A 20016-nucleotide genomic window follows, 5' to 3' on the forward strand; every position below is an offset into this window, starting at 1 on the left:
AAAGAGTCTGAAATGCAGTACTTGGATGAATCTCAAAAACGACAGAATGATCTCTGTTCGTTTCCAAGGCAAACCATTCAATATCACAATAATCCAAGTATATGCCCCAATCAGTAATGCTGAAGAAGCTGAACTTGAACTGTTCTATGAAGACCTACAAGACCTTCTAGAGATAACACACCAAAAAGATATTCTTTTCATTACAGGGGACTGGAATGCAAAAGTAGGAACTCAAAAACACTTGGAGTAACAGGCAAATTTGGCCTTGGAATGCAGAATGAAGCAGGGCAAAGGCTCATAGAGTTCTGCCAAGAGAATGCACTGGTCATAGCAAATACCCTCTTCCAACAACACAAGAGAAGACTACACATGGACTTCACCAGATGGTTGGCACCGAAATTAGATTGATTATATTCTTTGCAGCCAAAGATGGAGAAGCTGTATACGGCCAGCAAAAACAAGACCAGGAGCTGACTGTGGCTCAGATCATGAAATCCTTATTGCGAATTTCAGACTAAAATTAAAGAAAGTGGGGAAAACCACTAGACCATTCAAGTATGACCTAAATAAAATCCCTTAAGACTATGCAATGGAAGTGAGAAACAGACTTAAGGGACTGGATCTCACAGGGTTCCTGATGAGCTATGGATGGAGGTTCATGACATTGTACAGGAGACAGGGATCAAAACCATCCCCAAGAGAAACAAATGAAAAATAACAAAATGGCTGTCTGAGGAGGGCTTACAAAGAGTTGTGAAAAGAAGGGAAGTGAAAAAAAAAAAAAAAAAAAGAAGGGAAGTGAAAAGCAAAGGATAAAAGGAAAGATATACCAATTTGAATGCAGAGTTCCAAAGAATAGCAAGGAGAGATAAGATAGTCTTCCTCAGTGATCAGTGCAAAGAAATGGAGGAAAACAATAGAATGAGACAGACTAGAGATCTATTCAAGATAATTAGAGATACCAAGGGAACATTTCATGCAAAGAAGAGCTCGATAAAGGACAGAAATGGTATGGACCTAACAGAGGCAGAACATATTAAGAGGAGGTGGCAAGAATACACAGAAGAACTATTAAAAAAAAAAAGGATCTTCACGACCCAGTTAATCACGATGTTGTGATCACTCACCTAGAGCCAGACATCCTGGAATGTGAAGTCAAGTGGCCCTTAGGAAGAATCTCTATGAACAAAGCTACTGGAAGTGGTGGACTTCCAGGTGAGCTATTTCAAGTCCTAAAAGAGGATGCTGTAAAAATGCTGCACTCAATATGCCAGCAAATTTGGAAAACTCAGTGGTAGCCATAGAACTGGAAAAGGTCAGTTTTCATTTCAATCCCAAAGAAAGGCAATGCCAAAGAATGCTCAAACTACCACACAATTACACTCATCTCACACGCTAGTAAAGTAATGCTCAAAATTCTCCAAGCCAAGCTTCAGCAATACGTGAACTGTGAACTTCCAGATGTTCAAGCTGGTTTTAGAAAAGACACAGGAACAAGAGATCAAATTGCCAACATCTGCTGGATCATCAAAAGAGCAAATTCCAGAAAAACATCTATTTCTGCTTTATTGACTATCCAAAGCCTTTGACTGTGTGGATCACAATAAACTGTGGAAAATTCTCAAAGAGATAGGAATACCAGACCACCTGACCTGCCTCTTGAGAAACCTATATGGAGGTCAGGAAGCAACAGTTAGAACTGGACATGGAAAACCAGACTGGTTCTAAATAGGAAAAGGCGTACACCAAGGCTGTATACTGTCACCCTGTTTAGTTCACTTCTATACAGAGTACATCATGAGAAATCCTGGGCTGGAGGAAGCACAAGCTGGAATCAAGATTGCTGGGAGAAATATCAATAATCTTAGATATGCAGATGACACCACCCTTATGGCAGAAAGTGAAGAAGAACTAAAGAGCCTCTTGATGAAAGTGAAAGAGGAGAGTGAAAACGTTGGCTTAAAGCTCAACATTCAGAAAACTACAATCATTGCATCCGGTCCCATCACTTTATGGCAAATAGATGGGGAAACTGTGGAAACAGTGGCTGACTTAATTTTTCTGGGCTCCAAAATCACTGCAGATAGTGAAATTAAAAGACACTCCTTGGAAGGAAAGTTATGACCAACCTAGACAGCATATTAAGAAGCAGATATATTACTTTGCCAACAAAGGTCTGTCTAGTCAAGGTTGTGGTTTTTCCAGTGGTCATGTATGCATGTGAGAGTTGAACTATAAAAAAAGCTAAGTGCTGAAGAATCGATGCTTTTGAACTGTGGTGTTGAAGAAGACTCTTGAGAGTCCCTTGGACTGCAAGAAGATCCAACCAGTCCATCCTAAAGGAGATCAGTCCTGTATGTTCATTGGAAGGGCTGATGTTGAAGCTCAAACTCCAATACTTTGGCCACCTGATGCAAAGAGCTGACTCATTGGAAAAGACCTTGACGCTGGGAAAGATTGTGGGCAGATGGAAGAAGGGACAACAGAGGATGAGATAGTTGGATGGCATCACTGACTCAATGGACATGAGTTTGGGTGGACTCCGGGAGTTGGTGATGGACAGGGAGGCCTGGCACGCTGTAGTTCATGAGGTCGCAAAGAGTATGACATGACTGAGTGACTGAACTGAACTGAACTGCGGTGTTGAAGAAAACTCTTGAGAGTCACTTGGACAGCAAGGAGATCAAATCAGTCAATACAAAAGGAAATCAACCTGAATATTCATTTGAAAGACTGATGCTGAAACTGAAGCTCCAGTACTTTGTCCACCTGATGCAACGAACTGACTCATTGGCAAAGACTCTGATTCTGGGAAGAGTGAAGGCAGGAGGAGAGGGGATTACAGAGAAGGGGATGGTTGGATGGCATCACTCACCTGATGGACATGAGTCTGAGTAAGTTCTGGGAGCTGATGATGGACATGGAAGACTGGAGTGCTGCAATCTATGGGGTCACAAAGAGTTGAGCACAACTGAGTGACTGAGCTGAACTGAACTTTTTATAGAGTAGTCTGAGAAGGCTCTTAAATTTTCACTGAATGAAGTTTAGAATATCAAGTAATTTAATTACCCCTTATAAGACACTGTATTTTCTTTTCTTATACAGAAATTTTGTTAATAAAAAGAGGCAAAATTAACTGCACAAAATTGAAAATGAATTAAATGATTTAAAGAGCCTTTCCTCAATAAATGGCAACCCACTCCAGTACTCTTGCCTGGAGAATCCCATGGAGGGAGGAGCCTGGTAGGCTGCAGTCCATGGGGTTGCAAAGAGTCAGACATGACTGAGCGACTTCACTTTCACCTCAATAAAATTTTAAACACTATTGAATAGGGTAATCTTTCTCTCTGGGTTTACCTTGGTGAAGAATATGCTAACAGTGGGTTAAATATGGCTATAGTTAGGAAAATTAATGGATTGTAATATAGAAGTATATATATATATGTATAATATATAAGTATATATAATATAAGTATAATAAATAAGTATATAAGTATATATATATATATGTATGTATGTATGTATGTATGTGCATGTGTGTAATTTTGCAAATGTTTGTAGCCTCTTCTTGGTTTAAACTGGTTTTGCTTCTCTTATTCCTATCCTTTGTAGTGAATGCACTATGTTATTAATATATACCACTCCGGAGTGAAAGTTTAAAGAGGAAATAATTACTCATGGAATCTGTTGGTGTCAGGCTATGACATAATGAGAATGCATCTTTTCTGCTGCACAGTTATCTGGGTCCTCAGTTGGAAAGACTTCCTTTGATAGCTTCTTAATAACAAGTCTCTGGGCTTAGCTGATGGAGTTCAGTGCCGAGTTCGGTTCATTGACCTGTGACCTCTCCATGTAGCTTGTGTTTCTTGGAATGTTTCATCTGGGTTTCAAGTAGGGGGCTTCCAAAAATCAGTGTTGCAGGAGGACCACATGAAGGATGAGTGGCTTCTGATAGCCTAACTTTGCAAGTCACATAGCTTTCGTTCCTCTGTACGCTATAGGCTGAAGCAGTCATGGTCCTCCCAGAATAAAAGGAATGGGTATAGACCCTACTTTTAAATTGGAGGGTTGTCAGTGAACTAGAAGTCTTTTTCTTTGTAATATTGCTCAACTGTATTATGAGATATTTTAAGTACAGTAGTTGTCTTCTCATGTTTCCATAGATATATTTTAGAGATGTTCTTTTATATTTAAATATTAAGCAGTATTTTTATAGCATACTTAATGTTTTGAAATGCTCTTGAGAAGATGAATATAAATTGATGAATGAATAAATAAACAATAAATAGAAGAGACAGTGGCATTTTCCATTTTTAGAATTAATGAATAGATGCTATCAAACACCTAAATTAAGTCAATTTTATAAATATAAGAAGCATGGTCAGGTTCATGACTCTTCAGGTTCTAGAAATAATGTATTTCTTTATTTTCTTAAATTCAGTTGGTCTTAAGTTTGTCTCAAGGCTGTACCTCAGCTGGTAAAGAATCCACCCGCAATGCAGGAGGCCTGGGTTGAATTAATGGGTTGGGAAGATCCCCTGGCGAAGGGAAAGATTACCCATGCCAATATTCTGGCCTGGAGAATTCCATGGACTGTACAGTCCATGGGGTCTCAAAGAGTTGGACATGACTGAGCGACTTTCACTTTCACTTTCAATGAAAAATTCAGTATCAGTAATTTGGGCTTCTCCCTCCTAGAGTCTCCTCCCTTCTCTTCACTTCTCACAGGAAAAATATATTTTTCTTTTTGTTTTATTAAACATTTTAATAAAGTTTTTTTTTTTTTCTGTTTCTTGAGTAGGCCCTTGATAATGTACTTCTTACCTAGCTGTTAATCATGGCAGTTTATCAAACTCTTTCTTCCAGCAATATAGTGCTTCTTATAAGAAGTCTGATGAATAAAATTGTCTTTAAACAAATACATGTATAAATTATATTATTTGCAATTAGACAGTCTTCTCACATAAATGAAATGCAGTCTTGCCTGATATTTCACTGTATGATAGAGAACAACTTTCAATTTTGTTTATAATTAATAAGCATGTTTGCCATTTTGCTTGGACTAATATATTTTTTAATCTAATATTTTCAGTTTATTTCAACAGATAAAGGCAACTTTATAAGAATAATTGGCTGAAGAGTGAAGTAAAGAGGAAAAATTTTATCATTATATTAATAACATAATTTGACACATGCTCTGGTGATAGACCATATTAAAACATATTTAATGTTAATAATAGGTTTAAAATTACTATTAATGTTCCTGGGTGACCATAAATTGCATTTGAAACACATATTTAAAAATGTAGATAATATCTCCAGAAAAGTAGAACTGCTAAAAGGATCTGGGGATGGAAACAATGGAATAAATATAGCTGTAATTTTAGATAATCTGTGAATTGCAGTAAAAGGCAAAATATTTTATGATTTTGCAAATATTTGTAGACATCTCTGATGTGAAATGATTCCATTTATTTTATGCTTGTCATTATAACATTAATTTTCATTTTTACTTCCTACACATTTTATTATTTGGAGTCAAAATTGTGATGTGTGGATAAATCCATTTATTTAATTAGTGAATGATTTAGTTAACTAATTCTCATTTGTCAGCTTCTAACCTCATTTCAGAAATATGATTATTCTTCCCATCCTGTATGCTTGCTAAGTCACTTCAGTCACGTCTGACTCTTTGCACCCCCATGGACTGTAGCCCTCCAAACTCCTCTGTCCATAGGATTCTCCAGGCAAAAGCACTGGAGTGGGTTGTCATGCCCTCCTCCTGGGGGTCATCCCAGTTATTATTAATTAATTTATATAATATATAACCATTTCTTCCATAACATTATGAATTATTATCTTTCTATGCAGTGACATAAATAGAAAATTAACTGTGGCACTTAAAATTGTTTTAAAAATGAAAATGTACACATACAGTGAAAATGTAAAAATATAAAAATACCAGCCTACAGAGAAAACACACGTGTATCTAGAATAATACATATAGTCAAGGTTATTCCTTAGTTAAACTGTGAACTATGAAGTTTGGCTTTTGGTGCTTTTCTTCATTTACTGAAATTTCCTCTGCAACATATTATGCAAGACTTTAACTTTCTTAATCATAAGATTTTTGCTCTTCCCCACCCACTTTTTCTTCCTCCTTCCTTTCCTTCTTTCTTCCTGTTACTCTTATTTTCTGTTATTAAATATTTCCTTGTAGCCCACTGAGCTCTAAAGAGTTTCTAAGGTGGATAATAGCAAGATTGCATTATTCAAGTTCGTCTTATTAGAAAGGTACATTAAATAATCAATTATGGTGGATAAAAATTTACTGGAAGATTATTAGAACAAACCTATGAAAATCTTTAACAATTTTTTAATGTTTATCATATATATCAGTGAAATTACAGACCAAACACAAGGATAATTAGTTGTGACTTGGTGGAAATATACCATTATTTTTCATTTCTCATAGTCTCATTTTGACTATGTAATTTTTAGGGCCTTCATTTCTTTTCATTTCAGCCTGATTACTCAGTGGTAAAGAATCTTTGTGCCAGTGCAGGAGACATGAGTTTGATCCCTGGGTTAGGAAGATCCCCTGGGGAAGGAAATGGCAAGCCACTCCAGTATTCTTGCTTGGAAAATCCCATGGATTGTGGAGCTTGGTGGGCTGTAGTCCATGGGGTTGTAAAACAGACACAACCAAAGCAACTAAACCACAATAAAACTACTTGTATTTTTTCTTTACTAGAGATTTTGAGTTCTGAACAAATTATCAATTTTAAATTTTTAAAAACATTTACTTCAGATTTACTGAGAAGGACTCAGAATAAGTAGCAACCAATAAGTCCTTGATTAGAAATTCTTTCATTTGTGAAAATATTTATATAGGCAAACGCATGTATATCACAACTTTTCATTAGGGGAAATTAATATTGAGGAATAAATCCTCTGTTAGAAAATTTTTCATTGCTGTCAACTTCTTAGTATAAGTTTTCTTAGTATATTTCATTTATGTAACACAACAGGCTATGAAACTTCATGCCAGATTTTCTTATGGCTGTTTGGCTTAATGTCATTTAAAAAAAAAAAAATCCAAGTTGATTTGACCTGCATTATACAGCAATACTCAGCCAGAGGCCATGGTTTTTCTTAGCACATGAGAAGAATCTTGCATGGTCTTTAGGTTTGACTACCAGGAGTAACGTTGCAACAGTCACTTTTGAGAGAAATACTTTCTCATTATCTTTATTGATTTTTTAATCTCTTTACTTAATTGCATTTTTTTTGCAATGGTACCATCTCTCCACTTAGTCTTCCAAAAGTTTTAGCTATACCACAACTGATGCCACCAATCTTCCCCACCAGGGAAGCCCCAAATTGATTGTCTTAATTTGAATTTTATTCTGATGTTAGTCAACCTATGTACTTTTGTTCTACCTGACCTGGTATACCTAAGGAAAGAGATTGTTTCCACTCACGTTTATCTTTATGGGGTCTCACTCAGTGACCATCTGGGCTTCAGCAGTAGAGAATCTGTCTAAAAGTGCAGGTTTAGCTCAATTCCTCAGTCATGTCCAACTGTTTGCAACCCCACAGACTACAGCATGCCAGGATTCCCTGACCAACAAAAACTCCCGGGCTTGTGCAAACTCATGTCCATTGAAGTGGTGATGCCATCCAACCAGGTCATCCTCTTTCATCCCCTTCTCTTCCTGCCTTCAATTTTTCCCAGCATCAGGGGATTTTCCAATGTCAGTTCTTTGCATCAGGTGCCAAAGTATTGGAGTTTCAGCTTCAATATCAGTCCTTACAGTGAATATTCAGGGTTGATTTCCTTTAGGCTTAACTGTTTTGATCTCCTTGTTGTCAAAGGATTCTCAGGAGTCTTCTCTAACACCATAGTTTAAAAGCATTAATTCTTTGGCACTCAGGTTTCTTTATGGCCCAACTCTCACATCCATATATGACTGCTGGAGAAAACATAGCTTTGAGTAGATAGACCTTTGTCTGGAAAGTAATGTCTCTGCTTTTTAATATACTATCTAGGTTTGTCATAGCTTTTCTTCCAAGAAACAAGCCTCTTTTAATTTCATGGCTACAGTCAACATCTGCAGTGATTTTGGAGCCCAAGAAAATACTGTTACTCTTTCCATTGTTTCTCCATCTATTTGTGAAAGGATGGGACTGGATGTCATGATCTTAGTGTTTTGAATATTGAGCTTTAAACAAGGTATTTTCCTCTCCTCTTTCACTTTCATTAAGAGCCTCTTCAGTTTCTTTTCATATTCTTCCATAAAGCTGGTGTAATTTGCACATCTGAGATTACTGATATTTCTCCTGGCAATCTTGACTCCAGTTTGTGCTTCATCCAGCCTGGCATTTCACATGGTGTATTCTGCATATAAGTTAAATAGGCAGGGTGACATACTCCTTTCCCAATGTGGAAACAATCCATTTTTCCATATCTGGTTCTAACTGTTACTTCTTGACCTGCATACAGATTTCTCAGGAAAAGGTAAGGTCGTCTGGTATTCCCATCTCTTGAAGAATTTTCCACAGTTTGTTGTGATCTACACAGTCGAAAAAACAAACAAAAATGTTTTCTGGAACTCTCTTGCTTTTTCTGTGATACAGCAGATCTTTGCTATTTGAAATCTTCTGAATCCACCTTGAATATCTGGAAGTTCTTTGTTCACGTACTGTTGAATCCTTGCTTGGAGAATTTTGAGCATTACTTTGTGAAATGAGGGCAATTGTGTGGTAGTTTGAGCATTCTTTAACATTACCTTTCTTTGGGATTGGACTAAAAACTAAACTTTCTCAGTCCTATGGCTACTGCTGAGTTATACAAATTTGCTGGCATATTGAATGCAGCACTTTCACAGCATCCTCTTTTAGGACTTGAAATAGCTCACCTGGAAGTCCATCACCTCGACTATCTTTGCTCATAGTAACCTTCTTAAGGCCCACTTGACTCACATTCCAGGTTGCCTGGCTCTAGGTGAGTTATCACACCATCTCGGTTATCAGGGTCATTAAGATCTCTTTTGTATAGTTGTTCTGTGTATGCTTGCCACTTTTTTTTGGTATCTTCTACTTCTGTTATCTCCAAACCTTTTCTGTCCTTTATTGTATCCATCTTTTCGTTAAATATTTCCTTTATATCTCTAATTTTCTTGAAGAGATCTCTAGTCTTTCCCATTCTATTGCTTTTCTCTATTTCTTTGCATTGATTACTGAAGAAGGCTTTCTTATCTCTCCTTGCTATTCTTTGGAACTCTGCATTCTGATGGTTATACCTTTCCTTTTCTCCTTTGCCCTTAGTTTCTTTTCTCAGCTATTTTTAAGGCCTCCTCAGACCATCATGTTGCCTTCTTGCATTTCTATTTCTTGGGGATGGTCTTGATCACTGCCTCCTGTACAGTGTCACCGACTGTCAGGAGCCACATTAGGCATTACTGACAAAATAGAGGCACGGCCCTAAACCCCCTCCCTTTGTTCCATAGGCATGGACCCAGAATAAAGGAGTTAGGCTTTGTGATTCTGACTTGTTTTTTCCTTTCCTCGGCTGACTTGACTGAAGAGAATATTAAGGTGCTATTGTTTTTGAGAGGAGCATGAGAAGGCATAAAGCCTTCTGCAGCTGTGCTCAAAGAACAATTCATAAAGTTAATCGCTGACATTTGTTCAAGGACTTTTACAAAAGAGTGTTCCAGGGTGAGCACAGAGGTCGCAGCTTGAGACCATGGGAGGGAATCCTATCTGAAGCCTATTTGTGAGAAAAGTGTTTATGGCAAAGGAGTTTGCTGACTATAGGGCTTAGGAATAATTAAAATAGTTAGAAGCTAAAGATTTAAGGATTGCTGTAATGTTACAATATTCTACTATAGCTTATAAAAATTAGGGACTTTAGATATATTATAAGCTAGAAGCCCTTTCTAAGAAATAGTGAGCTTAGGATACTAGGGACAAACAGAATTTAGAAAGATAAGACTTAAACTGAGGAATGTGGTATGCAGCCCAGATATTAGCATGTGCTACAGTGTATTCACAAGGACACACGAGAAAAAGTAGATAAGAGAATCTCTGAGGAAGGAACTCCTTTAGAGGGGCAACAATGATTTTCAGAAAAAAACAAATCTGGGTCAATGGGAACTAAAACTATCAAACCTCTGATCTAATGCTTTTGTAAAAGTATAAACGAGAATCATAAGCTTGAAATAAACAGGCAGTCCAAAAAAACTGAGAGGCTGCCTCAGTTTCTTGCCCACACTGCCCATCCCTTCAGGTTGAATCCCTGGCTGCTGAAGCTGGACTCTGACAACAGACCTCTGTCCATAGTTCTTCAGGCACTCTGTCAGGTCTAATCCTTTGAATCGATTTGTCATTTCCACTGCATAATCGTGAGATATTTGATTAAGTCATACCTAACAGTTAGAACTCAACATGGAACAACAGACTGGTTCCAAAAAGCAAAAGGAGTACGTCAAGACTGTATATTGTCACCCTGCTTATTTAACTTATATGCAGAGTACATCATGAGAAACACTGGGCTGGATGAAGCACAAGCTGGAATCAAGATTGCCAGGAGAAATATCAATATCTTCACATATTCAGATGACACCACCCTTATGGCAGAAAGTGAAGAGGAACTAAAAGCCTCTTGATGAAAGTGAAAGTGGAGAGTGAAAAAGTTGGCTTAAAGCTCAACATTCAGAAAATGAAGATCATGGCATCCAGTCCCATCACTTCATGGGAAATAGATGGGGAAACAGTGGAAACAGTGCCAGACTTTATTTTGGGGGGGGGGGCTCCAAAATCACTGCCGATGGTGATTGAAGCAGTGAAATTAAAAGACGCTTCCTCCTTGAAAGAAAAGTTATGACCAAACTAGATAGCGTATTGAAAAGCAGAGACATTGCCAACAAAGGTCCGTCTAGTCAAGACTATGGTTTTTCCAGTGTTCATGTATGGATGTGAAAGTTGGACTGTGAAGAAAGCTTAGCACTGAAGAATTGATGCTTTTTAACTGTGGTGTTGGAGAAGACTCTTGAGAGTCCCTTGGCCTGCAAGGAGATCCAAGCAGTCCATTCTGAAGGATATCAACCATGGGATTTCTTTGGAGGGAATGATGCTAAAGCTGAAACTCCAGTACTTTGGCCACCTCATGCAAAGAGTTGACTCATTGGAAAAGACTCTGATGCTGGGAGGGACTGGGGGCAGGAGAAGAAGGGGACGACCAAGGATGAGATGGCTGGATGGCATCACTGACTCAACGGACAAGAGTCTGAGTGAACTCCGGGAGTTGGTGATGGACAGGGAGTCATGGCGTGCTGCGATTCATGGGGTCACAAAGAGTTGGACATGACTGGCGACTGAACTGAACTGATATGCTCTTTCTTCAATTTAAGTCTGAATTTTGTCATAAGGAGTTCATGATCTAAGCCAGTTTGCTCCCAGTCTTGTTTTTGCTGACTGTATAGTGCTTATCCATCTTTATCTGCAAAGAATATAATAAATCTGATTTTGGTATTGATCATCTAGTGATGTCCTTGTGTAGAATCATTTTTTGTGTTGTTAGAAGAAAGTGTTTTCTGTGACCAGTGCATTCACTTGGCAAAACTCTGTTAGTCTTTACTCTGTTTCATTTTGTTTGGCCTTCAGGGAAGGACAAACTTCCCCGTTACTCTAGGTATCTCTTGACTTCCTACTTTTCATTCCAGTCCCCTGTGATGAAAGGCCATCTTTTTTTGGCGCTATTTCTAGAAAGTCTTCTAGGTCATCATAGAACCATTCAGCTTCATCTTCTTCAGCACTAGTGATTGGGGTATAGACTTGAATTACTGTGATAGTGAATGGTTTGTCTTGGAAACAAACAGAGATCATTCTGTTATTTTTGAGACTGCACCCAAATACTACAATTTGGACTCTCTTGTTGGCATGAGGACTACTCCTTTTCTTCTAAGGGATTCTTGCCCACAGTAGTAGATATAATGGCCATCTGTGACCAGTACAGGAGACGGGTTCAGTCCCTGGGTTGGGAATATTCCCTGGAGAAGGAAATGGCAACCCACTCCAGTATTCTTGCCTAGAAAATTTTGTGGACAGAAGAGCCTGCCAGACTATAATAGTTAGTGGGGTCACAAAGAGTCAGCAATTACAGAGTGACTGAACACATCTGAACTCAATGACCACACTCCTGGTGAATGCAGTTTAGCTTTCAAATTTAAGTAAAATTCTTACCATCCTTAAGTATTTAAAACAAATATATAAACAATATGATTTAATAACATTTTATCCTAATTATGGACCAGCACACTAAGTACGGGCAGCTGCGACCGGCGCACTAAGCACGGCCGAGAGGAGCTACACCACTTCCGAGGTCAGGGGCAGAAGCCAGGAGGACCCCATCCCTGAGGGTGGCAGCCAAGAGGAGTTACCCCACAACCAAGGTCCGGGGCAGCAGCTGAGAGTGCCAGGCTGCTATGGCACAGGAATGGCCCAGAGGAGCTACCCTGCATCTGAGGCCAGGGGCAGTGTCTGGGAGGAGCAACCCCACATTCAATAAGTGGTGACTGCGTAGGCACAGGAGGGCCTAGAGGAGCTATCCCATGCTGAAGGTCAGGAAGGGCCACGGTGAAGAAATACCCTTCATTCAAGGTAAGAAGTGGTGGCTGCACTTTGCTGGAGCAGCCATGAAGCGATACCCCACACCCAAGGTAAGAGAAACCCAAGTAAGATTGTAGGTGTTGCAAGAGGGCATCAGAGGTCAAACACACTGAAACCATACTCACAGAAAACTAGTCAATCTAATCACACTAGGACCACAGCCTTGTCTAACTCAATGAAACTAAGCCACGTCAGCTGGGCAAACCAGACAGGTGAGACATGGCAGACAGGTCTGACAGAATGTGGTCCACTGGAGGAGGGAATGGGAAACCACTTCAGTATTCTTGCCTTGAGAGCTCCATGGACAGTATGAAAATGCAAAATGATAGGATACTGAAAGAGGAACTCCCCAGTGTCAGTAGGTGCCCAACAGACTACTGGAGATCAGTGGAAAACTCCAGAATGAATGAAGGGATGGAGCCAAAGCAAAAACAATACCCAATTGTGTATGTGACTGGTGATAGAAGCAAGGTCCAATGATGTAAAGAGCAATATTGCATAGGAACCTGGACTGTTAGGTCCATGAATCAGGGCAAATTGGAAGTGATCAAACAAGAGATGGCAAGAGTAAACATCCACATTCTAGGAATCAGTGAACTAAAAGGGACTGGAATGGGTGAATTTAACTCAGATGACCATTATATCTGTTACTGCGGTCAGGAATCCCTCAGAAGAAATGGTGTAGCCATCATGGTCAACAAAAGAGTCTGAAATGCAGTACTTGGATGCAATCTCAAAAATGACAGAATGATCTCTGTTCGTTTCCAAGGCAAACCATTCAATATCACAGTTATCCAAGTCTATGCCCCAACCAGTAACACTGAAGAAGCTGGAGTTGAATGGTTCTGTGAAGACCTACAAGACATTTTAGAACTAACACAAAGAAAAGATGTCCTTTTCATTCTAGGGGACTGGAATGCAAAAGTAGGAAGTCAAGAAACACCTGGAGGAACAGGCAAATTTGGCCTTGGAATGCAGAATGAAGCAGGGCAAAGATTAATAGAGTTTTGTCAAGAAAATGCACTGGTCATAGCAAACACCCTCTTCCAACAACACAAGGGAGGACTCTACACATGGACACCACCAGATGGTCAACACCCAAATCAGATTGATTATATTCTTTGCAGCCAAAGATGGAGAAGCTCTGTACAGTCAACAAAAACAAAACCAGGAGCTGACTGGCTCAATTCATGAACTCCTTATTATCAAATTCAGACTTAAATTGAAGAAAGTAGGGAAAACTGATAGACCCTCGGTATGACCTAAATCAAATCCCTTATGATTATACAGTGGTAGTGAGAAATATATTTAAGGGCCTAAATCTAATTGATAAAGTGCCTGATGAACTATGGAATGAGGTTCATGACATTGTACAGAAGACAGGGATCAAGACCATCCCCATGGAAAAGAAATGCAAACAAACAAAATGGCTGTCTGGGGAGACCTTACAAATAACTAAAAAGAGGAGAGGCAAAAAGCAAAGGAGGAAAGGAAAGATATAAGCATCTGAACACAGAGTTTCGAAGAATAGCCAGAAGAGATAAGAAAGCCTTCTTCAGCCATCCATGCAAATAAATAGAGGAAAATAACAAAATGGGAAAGACTAGAGATTTCTTCAAGAAACTTAGAGATACCAAGGGAACATTTGATGCAAACATGGGCTCAATAAAGGACAGAAATGGTCTGGACCTACCAGAAGCACAAGATATTAAGAAGAGGTGGCAAGAATAAACAAAAGAACTGTACAAAAAAGATCTTCATGACCCAGACAATCACGATGGTGTGATCACTCACCTAGAGCCAGACATCCTGGAATGTGAAGTCAAGTGGGCCTTAGGAAGCATCGCTACAAACAAAGCTAATGGAGGTGATGGAATTCCATTTGAGCTATTTCAAATCCTGAAAGATGATGCTGTGAAAGTGCTGCACTCAATATGCCAGCAAATTTGGAAAACTCAGCAGTGGCCACAGGACTGGAAAAGATCCGTTTTCATTCCAATCCCAAAGAAAGTCAATGCCAAACAATGCTCAAACTACTGCACAATTGCACTCACCTCACACGCGAGTAAAGTAATGCTCAAAATTCTCCAAGCCAGGCTTCAGCAATGCGTGAATCGTGAACTTCCAGATGTTCAAGCTGGTTTTAGAAAAGAGAAAGGAACCAGAGACTCTCTGCACGATCATGGAAAAAGCAAGAGAGTTCCAGAAAAACATCAATTTCTGCTTTATTGACTAGGCTAAAGCCTTTGATTGTGTGGATCACAATAAACTGTGGGAAACTGTGAAAGAGATGGGAATACCAGATCACCTGACCTGCCTCTTCAGAAATCTGTATGCAGGTGAGGAAGCAACAGTTAGAACTGGACATGGAACAACAGACTGGTTCCAAATAGGAAAAGGAGTACGTCAAGGCGGTATATTGTCACCCTGCTTATTTAACTTCTATGCAGAGTACATCATGAGAAACGCTGGACTGGAAGAAACACAAGCTGGAATCAAGATTGCCGGGAGAAATAACAATAACCTTAGATATACAGATGACTTCTCCCTTATGGCAGAAAGTGAAGAGGAGCTAAAAGCCTCTTGATGAAAGTGAAAGAGGAGAGTGAAAAAGTTGGCTTAAAGCTCAACATTCAGAAAACGAAGATCATGGCATTCGGTTCCATCACTTCATGGGAAATAAATGGGGAAACAGTGGAAACAGTGTCAGACTTTATTTTCTCGGGCTCCAAAATCACTGCAGATGGTGATTGCAGCCATGACATTAAAAAATGCTTACTACTTGGAAGGAAAGTTATGATCAACATAGATAGCATACTTAAAAGCAGAGACATTACTTTGCGGGCTAATGTCCGTCTAGTCAAGGCTATGTTTTTTTTCCTGTGATCGTGTATGGATGTGAGAGTTGGACTGTGAAGAAGGCTGAGTGCTGAAGAATTGATGCTTTTGAACTGTGGTGTTGGAGAAGACTCTTGAGAGTCCCTTGGACTGCAAGGGGATCCAACCAGTCCATTCTGAGGGAGATCAGCCCTGGGATTTCTTTGGAAGGAATGATGCTAAAGCTGAAACTCCAGTACTTTGGCCACCTCATGCAAAGAGTTGACTCATTGCAAAAGACTTTGATGCTGGGAGAGATTGGGGGCAGATGGAAAAAGGGAAGAAAGAGGATGAAATGGCTGGATGGCATTACTGACTCGATGGACATCAGTCTGAGTAAACTCCAGGAGTTGGTGATGGACAGGGAGGGCCTGGAGTGCTGCGATTCATGGGGTCACAAAGAGTCGGACACGACTGAGCAACTGAACTGAACTGATCTATCCTAATTATTTTTATTTCCTACCTAAATTGTAGATTGTACCTGTGACTTGATAATTATGCTCTGTAGAATTAATATTCTGTGTTCCTGTTCTTCAGTCGCTAAGTCGTGTCCAGCCCTTTGTAATCCCCTGGACTGTATCATGCCAGGCTCCTGTGTTCTCCAGTCTTTCTTGGAGTTTGCTCAAATTCATACCCTTTGAGTCAGTTCTGTACAATCATACTTAAAATTATTTCTTTAAAATAGACATTTCTATCATGTTCATGCTGCATACCACCTTTTCATTACTTTAATGTTTACTATCATATAATTATTTAGATATTGAATATCTATTGAAACAGGAGAGAAAGGAGCAGAGCACAACATTTAAAAGAATAATATGTGGTGAGGACACAAAATGTCTAACCAATTAGATCCAAGCAGATGAGTTAAATTGCAGTAGACTTGGAGCCTCATCATATGTTCACTGCAATACATTAATATAAGCTAGATGATCCACATTCCAGCGCCTTGACTCTTCTGTGTGTGAATGTGTGAAGTCGCTCAGTCATGTCCGACTCTTTGCGACCCCATGGACTGTAGCCTACCAGGCTCCTCTGTCCATGGGATTTTCCAAGCAATAGTACTGAATTGGATTGCCATTTCCTTCTCCAAGGGATCTTCCCGACCCAGGGATCAAACCCAGGTCTCCCGCATTGTAGACGGACACTTTACCATCTAAGCCACCAGGGAAACCTGTTCTGAGGCCACCATAAAAACGTGGTTGGTGGCCCAGTTCCTGGAAAGCCCCACCCCTTCACTGAAATAATTGGAATAATTCTTCCAAAAATGTAACCAATCTGTGTTTCAAGGCTCTCTCCCTTTCTGAGATGGCCCAGACTCTGTGGAGTTTGTTTGTCTCTAAATAAATCCACTTTGTACATAACAATAAACACACACACACAAAAATGGATGTGTCATCTTGTACTCAATTAAAATTCATTTGAGTAGGATTACAGTCTCTTATTGTGGTAAATGCTTAAATGCTTTCCTTCAATTTCATTCATTTAAGAAAAAAATATGTGGTTGTTGTTCAGTCACTTAGTTGTTTCCAACTCTTTGTGACTCCACAGACTGCAACATGCCAGGATTCTCTATTCTTCACCATTTCCCAGATTTTACTCAAACTCATGTCCATTGAGTTGGTGATGTCATCCATCCATCTTGTCCTCTATTGTACCCTTCTCCTCCTTCCTTCTATCGTTCCCAACCTCAGGGTCTTTTCTAAGGAGTAAGTTCTTTGCATCAAGTGGCCAAAGTATTGGAGCTTCAGATTCAACATCAGTCCTTAGAATGGATATTCAAGATTGATTTCCTTTAGGATTGACTGGTGTGATCTCCTTTCAATCCAAGGGACACTCAAGAAACTTCTACAACATGACAATTCTAAAGCATCAATTCTTTGGCACTCAAGCTTCTTTATGGCCCAACTCTCATATTCATACATGACTACTGGAAATAAACATAGCTTTGACAATGTGAATCTTTCTTGGCAAAGTAATGTCTCTGCTTTTTAATATGCTGCCTATATTAGTCATAGCTTTTCTTCCAAGGGGCAAGTGTCTTTTAATTTAATGGCTGTAGTTCACCAACTGTGATATTGGGAACACAAGAAAAGAAAGTCTGTCACTGTTTCCTTTGTTTCCCCATCTACTTGCCATGCAGGGTTGGGACCAGATGTCATGATCTTAGTTTTCTGAATGTTGAGTTTTAAGCCAGCTTTTTCACTCTCCTCTGTCACCTTCATCAAGAGGCTCTTTAGTCCCTCTTCCCTTTCTACCATAAGGGTAATGTCATCTGCATATCTGTGGTTATTAATATTTCCTTTTTGACTTTTTGCATTATTTTTTCTTGGGGATGGTTTTGACCACCTCCTCCTGCACAATGTTACAAATCTCTGTCCATAGTTCTTCAGGCACTCTAACAAATCGATTCCCTTGAATCTTTTTTTTTTTTTTTTTGATGTTTAAGCTGGGTTTTTTTTTTTTTTAATTTTAGTTTTTTATTTTTTAAATTTTAAAATCTTTAATTCTTACATGCATTCCCAAACATGAACCCCCTCCCACCTCCCTCCCCATAACAACTTTCTGGGTCATCCCCATGCACCAGCCCCAAGCATGCTGCATCCTGCGTCAGACATAGACTGGCGATTCAATTCACATGATAGTATACATGTTAGAGTGTTATTCTCCCAAATCATCCCACCCTCTCCCTCTCCCTCTGAGTCCAAAAGTCCGTTATACACATCTGTGTCTCTTTCCCTGTCTTGCATACAGGGTCGTCATTGCCATCTTCCTAAATTCCATATATATGTGTTAGTATACTGTATTGGTGTTTTTCTTTCTGGCTTACTTCACTCTGTATAATCGGCTCCAGTTTCATCCATCTCATCAGAACTGATTCAAATGAATTCTTTTTAACGGCTGAGTAATACTCCATTGTGTATATGTACCACAGCTTTCTTATCCATTCATCTGCTGATGGACATCTAGGTTGTTTCCATGTCCTGGCTATTATAAACAGTGCTGCGATGAACATTGGGGTACATGTGTCTCTTTCAATTCTGGTTTCCTCGGTGTGTATGCCCAGAAGTGGGATTGCTGGGTCATAAGGTAGTTCTATTTGCAATTTTTAAGGAATCTCCACACCGTTCTCCATAGTGGCTGTACTAGTTTGCATTCCCACCAACAGTGTAGGAGGGTTCCCTTTTCTCCACACCCTCTCCAGCATTTATTGCTTGCAGATTTTTGGATCGCAGCCATTCTGACTGGTGTGAAGTGGTACCTCATTGTGGTTTTGATTTGCATTTCTCTAATGATGAGTGATGTTGAGCATCTTTTCATGTGTTTGTTAGCCATCCGTATGTCTTCTTTGGAGAAATGTCTATTTAGTTCTTTGGCCCATTTTTTGATTGGGCCGTTTATTTTTCTGGAATTGAGCTGCAGAAGTTGCTTGTATATTTTTGAGATTAGTTGTTTGTCAGTTGCTTCATTTGCTATTATTTTCTCCCATTCAGAAGGCTGTCTTTTCATCTTGCTTATAGTTTCCTTTGTTGTGCAGAAGCTTTTAATTTTAATTAGATCCCATTTGTTTATTTTTGCTTTTATTTCCAGCATTCTGGGAGGTGGATCATAGAGGATCCTGCTGTGATTTATGTCTGAGAGTGTTTTGCCTATGTTCTCCTCTAGGAGTTTTATAGTTTCTGATCTTACATTTAGATCTTTAATCCATTTTGAGTTTATTTTTGTGTGCGGTGTTAGAAAGTGATCTAGTTTCATTCTTTTACAAGTGGTTGACCAGTTTTCCCTTGAATCTATTTATCACTTCCACTGAATAATCATAAGGGATTTGATTTAGGTCATATCTAAGTGTCTTAGTTTTTTCCTCTACTTTCTTCAATTTAAGCCTGCATTTTGCAAACAGGAGTTCATGATCTAAGCTACATTCAGCTCCTGGTGCCTATTATTTGCTTGATATTGAATATTGTTCTATTCATTGAGAATAAATTAGTGAAACAGAAAATCTTTGACCTTAGGAAGATCACATCCTAGAAGAAGCAGGAAGAAGATATAAAGTAAACATAGCAAGTAACGTATTTGCCATTTTAGAGATTGAAATGAGATTAAAATCATGAAAAAGAACAGATACAATTACGGGTAGGGAAGGAAGCTGCAGTGTAGAGTAGGGTCGTTTGGAAGTAGACCCAGTGAGAGAGTAAATTTAATCTGGGATTTAAAGAAGGCAAGAGAGTTCATCGTTATGATGTCTGAGTAGAAACATTCCTATCAGAGGAAAGAACCGTGGCCCACTCTGAAATGCACTTGTGTGTTAAGGCATGAAGTGTGTCTGGAGCAGAGTGATCAGGGAAAGAGCAGAATGATTTAAGGAAAAAGAGAAGGATTGGAGACACTTTGTGTAAAAGATTTAACATGGTGCCAAAGGCATTTAAATGGTACCCAGTATTATATTATGAAGCCTGGATAATA

The sequence above is a fragment of the Ovis aries genome, chromosome 12 (genome assembly GCF_016772045.2).
Source record: "Ovis aries strain OAR_USU_Benz2616 breed Rambouillet chromosome 12, ARS-UI_Ramb_v3.0, whole genome shotgun sequence".
NCBI classification, from domain to species: domain Eukaryota; kingdom Metazoa; phylum Chordata; class Mammalia; order Artiodactyla; family Bovidae; genus Ovis; species Ovis aries.